Source organism: Saimiri boliviensis, chromosome 8 (assembly GCF_048565385.1).
Source record: "Saimiri boliviensis isolate mSaiBol1 chromosome 8, mSaiBol1.pri, whole genome shotgun sequence".
NCBI lineage: Eukaryota > Metazoa > Chordata > Mammalia > Primates > Cebidae > Saimiri > Saimiri boliviensis.
In genome coordinates this window covers 2,354,489-2,369,086 of record NC_133456.1, presented here as the reverse complement: position 1 = coordinate 2,369,086, position 14,598 = coordinate 2,354,489, and the positions used below count along the sequence as shown (strand labels likewise).

At 41.7% G+C, this 14,598-nt stretch overlaps 1 protein-coding gene across 4 annotated transcripts in view; it reads right to left on the bottom strand.

Annotated features, from left to right (window-relative positions):
* Positions 1–14,598, bottom strand: part of TMEM45A (transmembrane protein 45A) — an 87,730-nt gene that overhangs the window by 33,965 nt on the left and 39,167 nt on the right. The window contains exon 1 of one of the 4 annotated variants that reach the window (XM_074403553.1): positions 4,271–4,350. The exons of the other annotated variants lie outside the window; for them this stretch is intronic. The gene's annotated coding sequence lies outside the window, so the exon portion shown is untranslated. Of the gene's footprint in view, positions 1–4,270; positions 4,351–14,598 lie in introns of those variants that run through there. 4 annotated transcript variants of the gene reach the window in all.

The window sequence follows — 14,598 nt, the reverse complement described above, 5'->3', positions numbered from 1 at the left end:
TTCCAGACCGTGAAGACAAACAGAAGACAAAGGGAGTGGTTAGAGCAGCAATGACATAATAGATCATGGTCTGTAAGCCCTAAGAAGATAACCCATTTCCATTTGGGTTGTTTTGTTTTGTTTTGTTTTGTTTGAGACGATCTCACTCTGTTGCCCAGGCTGGAGTGCAGTGGGGAAATCTCAGCTCACTGCAACCTCCACCTCCTGGGTTGAAGTGATTCTCCCGCCTCAGCCTCCCGAGTAGCTGGGATTACAGGTGCATGCCACCATCCCTGGCTAATTTTTGTATTTTTAGTAGAGACAGGGTTTCACCATGTTAGCTAGTCTGGTCTCAAACTCCTGACCTCAGGTGAGCCACTCACCTCAGCCTCCCAAACTGCTGGAATTATAGGTATGAGCCACTGAGCCCAGAAGAAGATAACCCATTTTCTAACATGCAGTGCCTCAAGCAAGAGATTGCCATAGGGTTGAAGTCATGGCCAAAACTGAAGTTATAGGAATAAGAAAAATGATGAAATAAAACTGCTGTAGGTCAACAACACAGCTCGAAGCATTTGGGATGCTCTGCTGATCATCGCCTGATCTGTACAGGGACACTTCAGGCACTTGAGGTACCCAGTGCAGAATAGACACAGCCCCTGCTCACAACAGAAAGCTTATAGTAGATTGAAGAAACCACAAAAGGCAGAAATGCTAAAATATGTCCCTAAGAAACAAACTAATTGCAAGTTCTATGAGAGTTGTTAAGAAGACTGGCGTGCCTAAGCCGCGGAGAGGACTCTGTCTAAGAAAGTGCCTGGTGGAGGAGGTCATTCTAAAAGCAAGTGTTGTAGAGGAGGAGCCCGTGGTGATCAGGGAACAATGGAACGGAAGCTTCTCAACAGTGGAGGGCAGTTAAGTGAAATCAAGAAAGAAGGGAGAGTTCTGGTCTGCAAGAGGGCTTCCCATTCACTCTCAGCCCAGCCAGTCCAGCCTTCCAAACAAGAGGATGAGCGTCTCTTCTTTTTGCAGATGGCAGTGCCGAGACTCAGGAATGCTATTTGAATGGGTATGTGGAAACAAACAGAGTAGCATCAAGACACTGAGATTTCCATCTGACTTCCCCTTCTCCGTATCCCAGAGGCCGTTTGCCTCTTGTCAGTGTCATAGGCTGGATGTGCTCACTCATGACAGGCTTAGCATGTGGGCAGAGATGAGTCACTCGGCAGCTGCTCCTGAGACCAGAATGACAGCAAAGCCCTGTCGCAGGAGAATCACCACTCTAGAGTGCTATTACCGTATTTATTTTATCTTATTCTGATCTCTTCTGTGCCTCTGCCTATTGTTTCCACGACCAACCCCTCTCCACGTTTAAATAACTCAAACTATCAGCTCTTCTTAACCAAACATCAGCTGAGCAGCTTGACTCCAGGGGAAAATCTTCCCACTCCACCCCTTTTCTGGCTTCCCCGCTCTGGTGAGAGCTACCTCCACTCAATAAAACCTTGCACTCATTCTCCAAGCTCAGGTGTGATCCGATTCTTCTGGTACACTAGGGCAAGAACCCAGGATACAGAAAGCCCTCTATCCTCGCGACAAGGTAGAGACAAGCTGATCATCAGCACATCAGCTCTTCTCAACCAAACATCTAAAATGACAAGAACCCTAAGCTAGAAAATGTAAGAAAAGGTGAGGCAATCCAAAAACTTATGTCTTTAAAAATAAAACCTAAAAACAAAAATTAAGAACAAATGTCATATGGTATCACCTGCTTATAACCAACTCTTCAAAGTAAATAGAAGCCTGGACTGTTTGTTGGTAGTGATGTACCTGAGATGAGAAAGAAGGCACTGATTGAACACCTATTGTATACTAATAACTCTACATACATACATCTGTTTATTTCATCATTAAGACAACTCAAGGGAATACAGTTGACCCATGAACAATATGGGCTTGAACTGGGTTGGTTTCTTATGCATGAGTTTTCCTCTGCCTCTGCCACCCTTGAGACAGCAAGAAAGGTTAACCCCTTGTTTTCCTCCTCCTCCTCAGCCTATTCCACATAAAGATGACGAGAATGAAGGCCTTTATGATGATCCACTTCCACTTAATGAATAGTAAATATATTTTATCTTCCTTATGATCTCTTCATAACATTTTCTTTTCTCTACCTTACTTTATTGTAAGAATACAGTACATAGGCCGGGCGCGGTGGCTCACGCCTGTAATCCCAGCACTTTGGGAGGCCAAGGCGGGCAGATCACAAGGTCAGAGCTCAAGACCAGCCTGACCAACGTGGTGAAATCCTATCTCTACTAAAAATACAAAAATTAGCTGGGTGTGGTGGCATGCTCCTGTAATCCCAGCTAATCATGAGGCTGAGGCAGGAAAAATTGCTTGAACCGGAGAGGCAGAGGTTGCAGTGAACTGAGATCACACCACTGCACTCCAGCCTGGGTGACAGAGCGAGACTCTGTCAAAAGAAGTACAAAGAAAGAAAGAGAGAAAGAAGGAAAAGAAAGACATATATAATGAAGCTACATTTCATAACATATGAAAGATATATTAATTGACTGTTTATAAAAGTCTTCCAGTCAAGTTTGGGAAAGTTGAAATCTGTACTTGGATTTTTTAGTGCAAGGGGTGGTCACTGCACTAACCCCTGCATTGTTCAAGGGGCAACTGTATTATTATCTCCACTATAGATAAAAGAAAACCAAGGCTCCAAGGTATTTAGTGACCTACTCTGTGTCACAGACCCAGGAAGGACCAGAGCCAGGATTTCAAAGTCCTTGTATGTCTTACTCCAAATACTATGCTGCTCACATAGATAAAAATAAAGACTAGAAAAGATTTCAGTGGCCCCACCAAAGGGTCTCAGTTAAGTACCTTTGAGTAGTTTAAATACCATAGAGAAAAGGCATCTCCTTCTGTTCGTTTCTAGCACTGAGCTGCCAGCACGTGTTAAGGAGGTAAAGCTTTGCACAGAGCCAAGAGCATTTATTTACCACCACTGTAGTCAAAGAGGGCACAGGACTGCTAACAACAAGGAAAGCTGGGCCTTGTCATTCATTTGTCATAGATTGACAAAGGTCTAGATGCTAACAATAGGCATCGGACTGATCATTAGTGATGCGGTAAGAACACGAAGTTGTTAATCTGTAGTTCCAATTGCTGCATGTTCCTTCACAATTCAAGTCAGTAAACAATGATTAATCACTTTGAATCCAAGGATCTGCTTCATTACAGAGGACTCTAGGGTGAGCAAATATATCAGTTTTCTATTGCTGCTGTAATAAATTACTTCAAAGTTAGTACATTAAAACAATACGCATTTATTATATTATATTTCCATAGGTCAGAAAATCAACACAGAACTCACTGGGCTATCAAGATGTCATCAAAGCTGCCCCTACATGCCTGTCACTAAAATCAGGGTGCCATCAAGGCTGCTGCTATTTCCCATTGAGGAAGCTGTAAGGGAGAACACGTCTTTCCCTTTTCCAGCTCCTAGAGGTCACCTCCATTCCTTGGCTCATAGTCCCGTCCCTCCATTTTCAAAGCCAGTAACATTCCATCTCTGACCACTTCCCAACCATGGATTCCCCTAACTCTGAATTTAGCTGTTAAAGGTTCTAATTTTAAGAACTCATGTAATTAGACTGATTCTGCCAGAATAATCCAGAATAATCTCTTCACTGGATGTTATTAATTTAATCACATATGCAAAGTCCCTTTGCCAATTAAGGTAATATATTCACAGGTTCCAGGAATTAAGACATGGGCAGGAAGGAACATTATATTCTACCTACCACAAAAACATGGAAGGGCTTACAGTCTGGCAGGACAAAGAAGACAGACACAGAAGTGACTGTGATTCCAAAAAAAAAGAGCTAAGATTTATAGTAAAGGAATAAAATGCTATAGGTGTGCTGAGCCCCTTCATTTAATTCAAGGCAGGGAGAGAGGCATATGACAGGATTCGAGAAGAATTTTAAAGGTCATTTGAGCTAGACCTTGAGCAATGAGTAGGATTTTGAAAGGTGAAACTAAAAGGAGTCACTCTAGACATAAGAAACAGCATGAATAAACTCAAGTTGGAAGAAACACAAAGGAGACATTATAGTCACTAGGAGACAATGAAAAATGCAGCTAGAAACTATACATATGAGAAGCTGGTGAGTGACAGAAATGACAAAATAAATTACAAATCAATGGAAAAATTAATAATATTATTAGAACTGAGTTTCTATTCACAGATAAAAATTAAACCAGATTTCCTACTCACATCAGATTCAAAAATAAATTCTAAGTGGATTAAAGAGCTGGTTATGAAATTCCAACTTGAAAACTTTTTAGAAGACAATATTTGAAGACATTCTTATAACCCTAGGATAAGAAAAAAAAAATTAAAACAAGATGCAAAAAGCAAAACAATGAAGAAAATGACTGAGAAAGTTGACCACATCAAAACTTAAAACTTCTATATACCAATGGCAAACATAAAAAGATGTTCAATATCATTGGTCATTTGGGATATGCTAATTAAAATAATAAATACCAATACACACTCACTTGAATGGATAAAATTTTTTTTTTTGAGATGGAGTTTCATTCTGTCCTGCAGGCTGGAGTGTGGTGGGTGATCTCGGCTCACTGCAACCTCTGACTCTCTGGTTCAAGCAATTCTCCTGCCTCAGCCTCCCAAGTAGCTGGGATTATAGGCATGTGCCACCATGCCCAGCTAATTTTTGTATTTTTAGTAGAAATGGGGTTTCACCATGTTGGCCAGGATGGTCTCGATCTCCTGACCATCTTGTGATTCACCCGCCTCAGCCTCCCAAAGTGCTGGGATTATAGGCAAGAGCCACCGTGCCCAGCCAAGAATGGCTAAATTTTAAAAGACTGACAATTCCAAGTATCGGTATGGATGTGGACCAGCTAGAACTCTTATACACTGCAGGTGGAAACACAAATAGTACAGCTGCATGAAAAAGAAGCTTGTTAATTTTTATAACATTAAACATACACTTACCTTTCGACCCAACAATTCCACACTAGGTATTTACCCAAGAGAAATGAAAACGATGTCCACACAAAGACCTGCACATGGATGCTCATAGTAGTTTTATTCATAATAACCCAAACGTGGAAATAACCCCTTGACAAGTGAATGAATGAACAAGATGTGATACATCTCTCCAGTAAAAAGGGACAAATTACTGATACATGCAAAAACCTGAATTAATCTCAAAAGCACTATACTGTGTGAAACAAAAGAGACACGAAAGGGTACTTACTGCATAGTTCCATTGATATGAAATTCTAATATAGACAAAACTGCAGTCAGTAATCGAAAGCTGATCAGTGGTTGCCTCACGGTAAAGGGAACAGAATTGACTGCAAAGGGCGTTAGGAAACATTTCAAGGTGATGGAAATATTCTATATTTTGATTGTGACAATAATTACACAACCAAACTCATCAAATTATATACCTAAAAGACATGAACTGTGTTGCATGTAAATTACACTTCAATAAGGTAGATTGAAAAGAGAGGAAGAAATGCCACTTCTGCCCCACCTTCTTTTGAAGGCTAGAACATGGTTACGATGGTTAATGCTTTGGCAATTATCTCAGATTATGCAGATAAGGCTCATATCTAGGGGATAAGAGTAGTGCACCTGAGAGAAGCTCATCCCCGAGGACTGTGGGTCCACCACTCCATCCCTGTATATCTTATTGTATGTGAGAGGAAATCAAACTTTTATCATGTGCAAATGCAAAAAAAAAGTCAATCTACCTTGTACAACAGCAAAAGAAAACACTTAAAACTTCTGTCCAGACAGCTAATACTGTCCAAGTATTAACTAAGAGTTACTGACTGCTTTCTGTGTACCTCTTTTCATTCATGTAAGTGCTCTTCATCTTAACTCCTTTAATCTTCACAACAAATCTCTGAAATAGATTTCAAATCTGCTTCAACAAATCTCTACTACCATCACCCTCATTTTACAGACGAAGAAACTGAGATGCAGTTAGAGATTGACTAAGATATCCAAGGTCATGCTGGTGGTAAGTGACGGAACTGGGATTCACACCCATCCTTGGGCCTATATCTCTGCCACGGTGGTACCATAAATAAAGTTTTAAAATACATGACAGACAGAGAAAATGCAAAATCAATGTAAATGACAAAGAACAAGTTCTAGGGAATGTAATTTTTTATTTGGGAATCAGTTTGAAAAAGAAAAACTGCTCCCCCATGGGTATAAAAAATAAGAATAGACAATTTAACACAAGGCAAAACCTAATGTCCAATAATCATATGAAAAGATCCTAGATTCACTAGAAAGCAAAGAAAACCAAATTAAAAACAGGGTTTTTTGTCTATTTTATAGCAAAATTTAAAAAGTCTATTATATCAAGTGTTGGTGAGGGCATGAGGAAACAAGAACACTCTCATACACTACTAAAAGTGTAAAGTGGTTGTGCGCGGTGGCTCACGCCTGTAATCCCAGCACTTTGGGAGGCCAAGGCGGGTGGATCACGAGGCCAAGAGATCGAAACCATCCTGGTCAACATGGTGAAACCCCGTCTCTACTAAAAATACAAAAATTAGCTGGGCATGGTGGCACGTGCCTGTAATCCCAGCTACTCAGGAGGCTGAGGCAGAAGAATTGCTTGAACCCAGGAGGCGGAGGTTGCAGTGAGCCGAGATTGTGCCATTGCACTCCAGCCTGGGTAACAAGAGCGAAACTCCATCTCAAAAAAAAAAAAAAAGTGCAAACTGACTTTACTATTACACTTTGCCAGGAATTTGGCAGTAGCTAGGACAGTTGAAAATGCACCTATGACACAATCTGGCAATTCAATGTGTAGTGTGTACTCCCCCAAAATTCCTATACACGCTCTCTTGTATATGTCAAAACAAGTTCTTTACTACAATTGGTCGTAGTAACATAAAATTGGAAATTATCTGAACATCCATCAATAGAGAAATGAATAAATAATATGGTGTAATATATGTGCAACAGAATATAATACTATCAGTAAAAGATTTTTGAATAAATGAAGTAGCTCTATATTTATAAACAGGAATGAATTTTGAAGGCATTAGATTGAGTGAGAAATGCAAACCTCAAAATACTGGTAAACTTTGATGAAACGTATGTACTGTTTTCATTTTTCCATTTTTATTTTAGTGGATACATGATTCAGTGGATACATGTGGAGGTTTGTTACCTGGGTATATTGCATCATGCTGAGGTTTGGGGTATGAATGATTCCATCACTCATGTACAAAGCATAGTACCTAAGAGTAAGTTTTTCAACTCTTGTCCCCCCGCATCCTCCTCAAGTAGTCCCCAGTGCCTATTACTGGTGTCTTTACGCCCATGTATAACCAATGTTTTACTCCCACTTATAAGTGACAACATGTGGTATTTGATTTATTGTTCCTGGGTTAATTCACCTAGGATAATGGCTTCAGCTGCAACCATGTTGCTGCAAAGAACATAATTTTCATTCCTTTTTATGGTTGCATAATATTCCCTGATGTATATGTACCACAATGTCTTTATCCAATCCAGTGTGCATCTCGTTTGGTTCCAGGTCTTTGCTGGAATGGTGCTGTGATGGACACGTGAGTGCATGTGTCCTTTTGGAGAACAGTTTATTTTCTGTTTGAGTGAAATGATAGTTCTAAGTCCTTTGGGAAATCTCCAAACGCTTTCCACAAGAGCTGAACTAATTTACATTCCCACCAACAGCGTACAAGTGTTTCCTTTTCTACAAAGCCTTGCCGGCATCTGTTTCTTTTTAGATTTTTCAATAGTAGCCCCTGTGACTGGTGTGAGACAGCGCAACATGATTGCAGTTGAAGCCATTATCCTAGGCAAATTAACACAGGAACAATAAACCAAATACCACATGCTGTCACTTATAAATGGGAGCTAAACACTGAGCATACCTACGCATAAAGATACCAATAATCGACACTGGGGACTACTAGAGGAGGAAGGGAGGGAGGGGGCAAGGGTTGAAAAATTTACTGTTGGGTACTATGCTTATTATATGGGTAACAGGATTGTTCATACCCCAAACCTCAGCATATACATACACATATACATATACACATATATACATATACATACATACATATATACATATACCTATATACATATACATATCCCTTATTGGTTCTGTTTCTCTGGAGAACCCTAATTCAGTGGGTATACAGTTGTTCCAGCTCCATCTATTAAAAAGACTATTCTTTCACTACTGAATTGTCTTTCCTCCTTTGTCAAAGATCAGCTGATTATATTATGTGGGCAAATTTCTGGGCTATCTATTCTGTTCTATTTACCTATTTGTCTCTTCTTTCACCAGCACCACACTTTCTTGATCACTGTAGCTTTAAAATAAGTTTTGAGGTCAGGTAGTATCAGTACTTTGATTCTGTTCTTCTCTCTTTTTTTTTTTTGAGACAGAGTTTCGCTCTTGTTACCCAGGCTGGAGTGCAATGGCACGATCTCGGCTCACCGCAACCTCCGCCTCCTGGGTTCAGGCAATTCTCCTGCCTCAGCCTCCTTAGAAGCTGGGATTACAGGCACGTGCCATCGTGCCCAGCTAATTTTTTATATGTTTTTTTTTAGTAGAGACGGGGTTTCACTATATTGACCAGGATGGTCTCGATCTCTTGACCTCGTGATCCACCCGCCTCGGCCTCCCAAAGTGCTGGGATTACAGGCTTGAGCCACCGCGCCCGGCCTGTTCTTCTCTTTCAATATCACGTTGGCCTATTCTGTGTTCTTTGACTGTTCATATAAACTTTAGAATTAGTTTAACATCCACAAAGTAACTTGCTGAGATTTTGACTGGGATTGCATTGAATCTACAGATCAAGCTGGGAAGAAAACATCTTAACAATATTGAGCCTTCCTATTCATAAACAGAATAGAATATTTATTTATTTAGATCTTTGATTTTTTGCTTAAGAGGTTTATGGTTCTCCTCATTTATATCTTATATATATATTATTAAATTTATATCTAAATTTTTTTTGGTGCTAATGTAAATGATGTGGTATTTTAATTTCGAACTCCAATTGTTCATTGTTGGCATGTAGGAAAGCATTTAACTTTCATATTTTTTAAATTTTATTTCTTTTTGTTAACTTTTACATATGAATCTTGTCTCCTACAACCTTAATAAAATCACTTAGCTCCAGGAGGGGCTTTGCTGTTGCTGTCAATTCTTTGGGATTTTCTACATGAACAATTATGTTATCTGTGAACAGAATTTTCTTTCTTCCTTCCCAGTCTGTGTATTTTTTATTCCAGTTTCTCATATCACTGCATTAGCTAAGACATCAAGTTTGATGTGGCATAGAAGTAATGACACAGGACATTTTGTCTTGTTCCCAGTCTTAAGGGGAACACCTAGTTTCTCACCATTAAAGTATGATGTTGGCTGTACGTTTTGTGTAGATATTCTGTAACAAGTTGAGAAAGTTCTCCATTCCTAGTTTGCTGCTTTGTGTTCATTTTGTGTTTATCTTTTTAAAAAGAAAGACTTAGGAAAGTGGTTTAGAGCCAGATAATAGAAGACCTTGAATCCCAGATTCAGAAATTTCAACTTTATTCCATGAACAATAAGAAGTGATAGAATATTTTTGAGCAAAGACAGGGATATGCATCTCTCTGCCTCTGAGAGCCCTTAAACCATCCCATAATACAAGAATCTAGTTTCTATTTAAAGACATCCAGAAAGGGAAATTCCTACAATTGCTTTAATAAAAAATTCTGGTGACAAAGAAATCACGCTCTCTGTTGACCTTGCCTTGTAGCCAACCTGAATCCCTTATAGGTCCCAGGAAAGCTGCAGTACATTCTGCAGTGTCCATGAACTGCTGCTTCCAAGACAGGACTCCCAAACCCACTACCGGCTCCAACCCAGAAGAGAAACCTGTTTCTCTTCGGTTCAGGGCACCGTCACAGGCACCCATGGGCCCGATAAGTTTACGAAACAATGTACAGCCAAATGTAGTGACCACACCTGAATCAACAGTGCTCTCTCATTCATTTGCATCACAGCTCCTAAAGAGAGAGTTGCTATTGTCAAGAGCTCTGTGACAATGACGCCTGAGTGAACACTTGGCTATCTCCTGAGCCAATCTACAGAGGATGCCCTGTGGCCCTGTTCTCAGGGCCTCACCTTCCCTGCCTCTTCTTTACTCCTCTTCCTGCCATCCTGCTCTTCACTCCCCTTTCTGTCTTCTGCCCAATACATCCAATTCTCAGAAAGGGACTAGAGAGTACTTTGAGTCCTGAGCAAATTCTCTACAAGAGCACAGGGTCCACCTTAGGATGGAAAGTCACTCCTAGATAGGATTCCAAAATTGGGCTTTGTTTAAATTTCCTTGTGCACAGAAGGTGGAAGACAGAGGGCAATGAATGGGAGCCCAGAGAGCCCCGAATAACAAGGAAATGATTTGCCAACTGGGGCTAATAGATCTCTGAGTTTCCGAGGATCGCAGGTATACAACCACACCAGCATCAGGTTCTCCCCACCCCTCAGCTCCCTGTTGCCCAGAGGCTACCCCATGAAATTCATTCTAATCTGGTTTTCCTTTAAAAAGCTCTTCCGGCCGAGTATAGTGGCTCATGCCTGTAATCCCAGTACTTTGGGAGGCCGACACAGATGGACCACTGGAGGTCAGGAGTTTGAGACCAACCTAGCCAATATGGTGAAACCCCATCTCTACTAAAAATACAAAAATTAGCCAGACGTGGTTGTGGGTGCCCGTAATCCCAGCTACTTAGGAGGCTGAGGCAGGAGAATCACTTGAACCTGGGAGGCAGAGGTTGCAGTGAGCCAAAATTGCACCATTGCACTCCAGCCTGAGCTCAGGTGTGGGGCCAGGGTTTGGGCCTAGGGTTTTTCCCACTATTAGCCCAACCATCGCTCCAGTGGACCTGCATCGGAAGGGACAGTGTGAGACATCAGAAAATGGAGGTTATTTTTAACCTGAGGAAGACTGTCACGCCCTGGGCAAAGCTTTTTGGCAAATTTCTGGTTTTGTCGAGAGGAAATTCAGTTTTCTTTAGAATAAGTGCCTTTAAGGTTCTTCAGAGATATGTGTAGGAATAAGCAGTACTCTTGCCTGTCTGCTTATTCATTCATTTCTTAATTCCTCCATGGATCCATTCATGCTTTCAACAAATATTTACTAAACAACTGTGATACACCAGGTTCAGTTCTAGCCACGGGGTCAGGACATAGACAAGGTCTTTGCTCTTACGGAACTTATCTTTTAGTTTTAGAAGACAGATAAGAAACAAGGATTCTAGGACACTGAAACTCAAAGTATGGCCCTTGCACCCTTGGTGGTCTGCGCCGAGCGGGAGCTTACTGGAAATACAGACTCACCTGCCACCTAGACCTACCAAATCAGAATCCTTTTTAACCAGATCCCCAAGTGACTCATCTGCACATTAAAGTTTGAGAAACACTGATCCAGGACAGAATTTCTCAACAATGGCACTACTGAAATCTAAGATCAGATAATTATTTCTTTCTTTGGTGCAGGGGCAGGGTGAAGGGTTCTGTGCATTGTAGGATGTTTAGTAGCATCCCGGGCTTCTACCTACGGGATGCTGGCAGTACCTACCCCCGAGGTGTGACAAGCAAAATTATCTATGGATATTGGTAAATGTCCCCTGGGGGTCAAATTCACACTCTTCACCAGTTAAGAAACATTGGTTTAGGAGACCCTTGGTGAAATCCCCTTAACATCAAGACTTTTCCCCCCTTTTCTCTTAGGAAAAAAGAATGTAACAAACTTAGCTGTTAACTATTTTATCCAAGTAAATACAACCAAGATGATGTGTACTTTTTTTCAAAAGATAAGGTACAGCAATTAATAGAACAAACAGAACATCATTTGGGAAAAACGAAGTTTACACAATTCCCATGAGAAAACTTTCAAACGAAAATCATACAAGTTTGCAGTTTAATATCACTACCAAGGATAAAGAAACTTAGTATTAAATATGCATACATGAGGCCAAGGACTTATGATGGGACGTCATCACTACCAATTATATTTGCAATAGGTACAGTCATACACAGGTCTAGAATATCTCCCCTTTTTGAAAGAGCTGGCCAATTCAACATAATGCCCCATGTCCACCTTCAAATACTAGAAGTAGGGCAGGGAGAAGTTTGTGAAAAACAAATAAATCACATAAGCAGAGTCTGAAGCCAATGAGGTGATATCAAAACATTGTGAAATTTTGACAGGAGTAGAGGAGGAAAAGCCAACAGAGTAACTCTGGTCTCCCAGTCCCTTGCTGTTGGGAAATTTATAGTTCATTGTTTATTTTTAATTAATTTATTTAAAAATAGGCCCAGTCATTCAAGACCAGCCTGGCCAACATGGTGAAACTCTGGTTCTACTAAAAATACAAAAATTATCCAGGCATGGTGGCACGTACTGTAATCCAAGCTACTCAGGAGGCTGAGGCAGGAGAATCTTTTGAACATGGGAAGCAGATGTTACAGTGAGCCGAGATCGCACCACTGCACTCCAGCCTGGGAGATAGAGCGAGACTTGATCTCAAACAAACAAAAAAAATAGAGCCATCCAAGAAAACAGTGACTCCTGATTTTGGCAAGTGCCTATGAGAAGTTAACACACAAAATAATTTCAGCATGTGATAGAGAGCTTGGGCTCAGTTTGAGGGAGCGGGGAAGGCGGTTCCAATTGGGAAGTGCAGAGCTGAGCTGGGCAGAAGAACCAAGGCTATGGCTGGGAGTGCATCTGTGCGGTGTGTCAGGTTATCAGCCCAGTCCTGCCCTCAGGGACATCCAGTTTCATTGGCTCTAATTCCCAGAAGAAACAGCTTATCTTAAAGACATATTTAAGATAATTATTCACAGCCAGTGAATGGCAGAGTGCAGAAAAGGAATCCAATTCTCTGGGGTACTGGAAGGCAGTGTACTTTCTACAGCACCAAATACCTCTGGTTTAATTTGCTGGTCTAACAAATCACCACTGATTACAACTCAAGTATATTCTCTTCCAGAAGTCTGAAATGGGTCTCACAGAGGCGGAATCAAGGTGCCGGCAGAACCACCTTCCCTCTAGCGGCTGCAGGGGAGAGTCCCTTTCCTTGCCTTCTCTAGCCTCTAGATGACTCCCGTGTTCCTGGCTTCCCGGTTTCTTCCTCCCTCTTCAAGGCCAGCGTACGGCATCCTCAAATCTCTCTCGCTGACTCTGACCCCCTTCTCCTGTCGCCACTTCCCCTTCTTCTGAGTCCAATCCTCCTGCCTTCCTCCTTAGGAGACCCTTGTGATTACATTGGGCCTACATGAATAATCCAGGGTAATCTCCCCAGCCCCAAATCTTGAACTTTAATCATGTCTGTGAAATCCTTCTGACTATGTAAGGTAATATCTGTTTCCAGAAAATAAAATATGGACACCTCTAAAGGTCATTATTCAGTTTATCAAAACCCTCTTAGGAATGCCAGTCAGAGCCGGGCACAGTGGCTCAGGCCTGTAATTCCAGCACTTTGGGAGGCTGAGGCGGACAGATCACAAGGTCAGGAATTAGAGCCCAGCCTGGCCAACACAGTGAAACCCCGCCTCTACTAAAAATACAACAACAACAACAACAAATTAGCTGGGCATAGTGGTGGGTGCCTGTCATCCCAGCTACTGGGGAGGCTGAGGCAGGAGAATCATTTGAACCCAGGATGTGGAGGTTGCAGTGAGCCGAGATCGCGCCATTGTATTCCAGCCTGGGTGACAGGGTGAGACTCCCTCTCAAAAAAAAAAAAAGAAAAGAAAAGAAAAGAATGCCAGTCAGACCAAGGATCTCTAACAAGCATTAAAACAAACAAACAAACAAACAAAATGTTTAAATCGCCAACAGACGAGGGGAAGAAGAGAACAGGAATAAAAAGAAATTCTGTAGACTTAGGTTCCAGGTCAGCCTGAGACAGAAGAGCAAAGTGTGGGCCAGGTCTCATGTCTGGCTTGAAGGCTCATAAATGAGCTACCAATGTGTGGGACCCATCTCTAGAGATTCTCCTTTGATTAATCTGAGTGGGCCTAGGCATCATTCTTTAAAGAGCCCAGATTCTAGAATCAGACTACTGTAATACAAAGACCACTGTGTGCTTGACCCGGGGCATCTTAATTTACCTTGCCTCAGTTTCTTCTATAAAATGAGAATGACGGTATCAATAAACTACCTTATAAAGCTAAGGATAAGCAGACGTAATACAAGCAAAGTTCCTGCCACATAGTAGGCACTGCCTCGTGTCACAGATTTGTTTCTCCTTCACACGCTTCAAAGCTCTCTGGAGGGGCGTCTTCTTCTTCCTCAGGCAGGAACCCAAAGGGATTTCTGTGTGTCTCAGAGGGAAGGGTGGGGCTGGGAGGCATGCCCAGCTCAGGCTCCCCTGCCCGGCCTGGTTGTGAGGAGTTCCGGAAGTGCTCAGCCCTCTGTGCCAAGGGAGGGGCCAAGTGGCAGCCTCCTCATGGGAGTGCACCAGAACAGAGTGTGTAGGAAGAAACAATCGGAAAGGCTGGGGCTGGGGGTGGA